The 5,086-nt window shown below is 28.8% G+C and overlaps 1 pseudogene; it reads right to left on the bottom strand.

The window, feature by feature from the left end:
• Nucleotides 1-330: 330 nt before the first annotated feature.
• On the bottom strand, nucleotides 331-4,701 carry LOC112690889 (annotated as a pseudogene).
• Between the last annotated feature and the right edge of the window lie 385 nt (nucleotides 4,702-5,086).

Genomic DNA, 5,086 nt, shown 5'->3' with positions numbered 1-5,086 from the left:
TGTGGTTTATGGTTACTGATTTCAGTATTTGATTTAGTTCTTTTTTTTCACTATGGATGGGGATTGCAAATCAACTAATTTTTTAGATAATAAACCTGTGTAAACTTCTCTACGAAAATCTTTATTAGTTAATTTTTTACCATCTGTATCCAATTCTTTGTAAATAATAAATGAATTGACAACACAGCAATCAATAAAATGGAAAAAACAGTCTCATGTACCACTTATGACTTTTTCTATCACACTGGTAATCTTTTTTTTAGACGGTCAAAATTGTCAACAAAGTTCATATTTGAATTATAATCCTTCAATGCTAAAGGACATGGAACTTTAGAAGTACTCCCATCTTTTTTCTTTCCTGTTGACAAATACTTTGTCATCTGGTGAGTGAAGAGAAGATAATATATGAACTGCTTTTCGATCCTTCCATTTATAAAAAAACCAATCCCTTATTGCTTGTTGTCCAATCATATTCACCTCTTTGCAACTGGTTGTCGCTTTTAAGTGTTGGAAGAAATTTTCGATTAGCTCTAACAATTCCACAAGCATATATTTTTTTAGTCAACAGATTTTCAAAAAGTATATTACTTGAAAAAAAGTTGTCCATATAAACAACATGGCTTTTATTTTCCAATTCCTTACATAAATCAAGTACTACCCTACCCCCTAGACCAGCTTCTACTGTTCCTTCTTTTTTACCTGTATACACTTCAAATTTTAAATTGTACCCAGAACTATCACATAACATCCACACCTTGTAACCTCTTTTTACTGGCTTATCTTTCATATACTGCTTCAGTGAGCTTCGACCTTTGAATTTTACCATGGTTTCATCAACAGCGACATCCCTGTGAGGTCTATATGAATTTAAAAAGTTTTGACCAATATAATCCAATAATGGCCGAATTTTATATAGTTTGTCATAGTTGGCTTCCCCTCGTTTTGATAGAAGTTGATTATCATTGAAATGGATGTGTGATAGAAGCCAACTAAATCTTTTTACACTCATTATACTTGATATATATTTATCATGCAAATCTGGTGCACTAGACCAATAGTCCCGATAGCTTGGAAGATGTTTAACTCTTTGAAGCATGGTGGTAAGTTGCATTGACCACCTAATTTTTTTTAATTTTTGCATGGTGGTTATGACTACTAACCACCTCAAGGAAATAATTTTATCTTGTTTACGCATAGTGGTTAATGAATACTACCACCTCAATTGGTTAGTAAATATACCAACGTTTTGATTTATAAATAGTTGTATTTACCCAACTGTTTACATTTTGTGTCATAGCATACGATACACGGTGTTGCGCTGCTTATCTTTATCGTTCCCGTTATATAAATTAAAAATGGAATTTTTGTTTGTAACATCTTTGACATATTGATAAGGTATAAAGGACATATTGATAAGTATTGATAAGTATATTTTTCATTCATATCAGTCTGTATCACACAGCAACAACCACTGATATAAAAATTAATACTTTGTAGTGGTTAACAGCCGTAACCACCATTCAAAATATGCACATTATTGATGACTGATAAGCATTTATAAATATTTAAAAATTATTTTTTTTCACTTTGAAATTTGAATCATATTCTAAAAGTTTCAAAGATGTCACGTCGTACAAGATTGTCGCAAAAAGATGTAGTTCAATATCTTGAAGAAGATTTTCCTTCTGGTTCTGAACTGGAATCAGATGCCGATGACACTGATGAGGATCCGGATTATGAAAAAGAATTTGTTTTGAATTGTTCGGACAGCGAATCTGACGATTCAAATAATTTGAATGATATTGTTTTACCAGCAAACTCATTAGAAACTTGTGTATTTTCAACTTCAACGTAAGTTAATGAAATATAATATTATAAATGGTACTGAAACTTATTTCCTTAGGACACCATCTAGGAATAGACCAAATACTCGTAATTAAGTAATACCTGTCCATTATCAACAGCTTCCAGAAAGTTTGGAATTTGTGTCTCCTACTCATTCGTAAGTTTATATGATATATAAACAATATTACAAAATTATAGTGATATATTATATTAAAATTGTTAGTATTATTATTTTTATTTATTTTCACAGAAACGTATCAAGCCAAGTGTCAATTGCTTCACCATTAAATTTAAATATAATCCCACCATCACCATCAACTTCAACGGTTCAGTACAATATACAGAATATAGTTATTCCTAACCAACTTCTACAAGTGCCTACTTGGTCTAAAACTGTTTCTATGTTTGAAGAAGATGTATTTAATGAAAGTAATGTTGGAATTACAGAATATATAACAAGTATGTCAGATATTACACCAACAAATATATTTTTAAAACTTTTTCCTGAGACTCTTTTAGAACATGTTGCATTTCATACAAATTTGTATGCAACTCAAGCTGGAAAACCGTACATACCTACTACACCAAATGAAATAAAACATTTTTTTTGCAATTAATATGTTCATGTCATTGAAAAAACTTCCTAGCTACAGAGACTATTGGTCAAGTGCCACTGATTTCCATGATAATTTTATTTCTAAAATAATGCCAGTAAATAGATTTGGATGGATTCTTTCACATTTACATTTTAATGACAACTCTTTAAAACCAAAAAGAGGAGAAATAGACTATGATAAATTATATAAAATTAGGCCACTTTTAAATTGTTTGAGTGAAACTTTTAAAAAATCATATCGACCACATCAAAAATTAGCTGTAGATGAAAGTATGGTCAAATTTAAAGGTAGGTGTACCATGAAACAATATATGCAAAATAAACCAATAAAGCTTGGTTTTAAAATTTGGATGCTTTGCGATCAATCAAGTTATAACCTGAAATTTGAAATTTATACTGGAAAATGTAGTAGCAATGTAGTGGAAACAGGACTTGGTGCTAAAATAGTATTAAATTTAATGAATGAATTTGCTGGCAAAAATCATATAGTATACATGGATAATTACTTTAGTAGTTATAATTTATATGAAATTCTGAAACAAAATAATATTTATATAGTAGGTACAGTAAATTCAAACAGGAAAAATTTACCAAAACTATCAGATGATAAAAAAAATGATGAGAGGTGACTTTGACTGGAACACTAGTGATACAAATATAATAATGTGCAAATGGAAAGATAAAAGAAGTGTTTATTTACTTTCATCACGTTCATTACCTCAAGAACCTATTTCAGTAAAAAGAAAACAAAAAGATGGAACAATTGTAAACGTACCCTGTCCACAAGTATTAGTTGATTATAATAAAAACATGAATTATGTAGACAATTTTGACAGATTAAAAGGAGATTATTCATTAGACAGAAAATCTGTTAAGTGGTATATGAGGTTGGTGTTCCATTTTGTAGATTGTGCAATAACAAATGCATTTATTATACATAAGGAACTACCCAATGTGGAACATTTCAAGAATAAAAATTTCAAAAGAAACATTTATAATACACTTTTATCGGACAAATTAGTTGCAGTTTCCCAAAAATCAAAGAAAACTTTATCTCAAGGAGGCCCTGCTTCACGAAAGCCTCATATAAACAAAAGTATACGATTAGAAAGTTCCAGTCACCAACCTCAGAGAACAACTTCTAGGCGTTGTGGTAATTGTAGTACAAAAAAAAAAACCCTGTAAGAAGCATTTGGGAGTGCTCAGTATGTAAAATAAGTTTGTGCATGAAAAAATCCAAAAATTGTTTTCAAGAATTCCATTTAGCAAAAGGTAAGTTGATAATAATTTACTCATCTGTTTCTTGTGTTTTATGTTATTCTACAGAATGGTACATGTTCAGCTGCTTCCTACGACTTATAAATTATTTCAATAAATAATATATATGTATTATGTGGTAATTATTTAGTTTGATCAATGTTATGCTTTTTATGTTGTTTTGTGCTTTGCTACTAAAACTAAATTGATGTGCTTATGTATGGAATACATTATATTTTTTGCAATTATTTATTACATAGTTGTTTTTATTAATTTATTTAAAATATGAATTTACATTTTCAGATGTTTGACTATTGATGGTTTATTCAAGAACCTATCCAACATAATTCATAATTCATAATTTGTCATTATTTATTTTTATTAAGTTATAATGTTTGCAATAAAGAAATTTGATTTATAAAAAAAATTATGTTGTTAATGTATGCATGGTGGTTAGTGTACGTAACCACCACTAAAACTTAAATAACTTTGTAAGTAATTTAAATTTTACTAAAATAGTGGTACATAGATCATTTATTGACCCACTACTATAAGTATTTTACAAAATTTCAAACTTTTTTTTTTTAAAAAAGTTTCTGTGCATTTAGGTAGTGAATATTTAGTTATGAACCGTGCTTCAAAGAGTTAACATTCATGCACATATTTAATCCAATAAAAAACTCTAATTTCACCATCAGAAGTAGGTGTAAATGGCTTTCCTATCTGTGTAGCATAAAGATTAGTTTGGAAAACTATGTGATCAATCAAACTTTTATCAAATATTTGGCAAAATATATTATATGGTGATTTATCTTCAAGCTCTTTAAAAATTTCAGCTGGTCCACAAGGCAAATCGTCAGAAAATGATTCAACTGGAGGCATTAATTTTGATTTTCCCCATAAAGGAGGTGTTCAAATGATGGTACTGCTTGTTGGATTGAATTACTAATTGTTTTAGAAGATCTAGAGGTTCTAGGGTTAGCCTAATTCAATATAAAATATGTTTGTGAATGGTATATATACTATGCTACCATAATATAATATGTAATCATTCACATTTATAGTATAGAACATGTACTTACTATGTACCTATGTAGTTCAAAAAAAGTAATTTCTTAATTATGTCATATAAAAAAATAGGAATATAACACAATACATATATTATATAGTCAACATTAAATATAAATTGGTACATAGTAAGTATTATGTAGTATATTGTAACTGTAGAGGATTACACATATTATATGCACATATATTTATACATCATAATAGAAACATATAATAATATTGTAGATACTTAGCAAATATTTGTAATAAAAATGACGACCAAGGACGTGCTATGGTACCGATGATGAATTTATCAGGCGA

Source organism: Sipha flava, unplaced genomic scaffold (genome assembly GCF_003268045.1).
Source record: "Sipha flava isolate LNK unplaced genomic scaffold, YSA_version1 52599_pilon_pilon, whole genome shotgun sequence".
NCBI lineage: Eukaryota > Metazoa > Arthropoda > Insecta > Hemiptera > Aphididae > Sipha > Sipha flava.
Note: the sequence above shows the minus strand (reverse complement) of the source record. Positions and strands in the feature narration are given on the sequence as shown.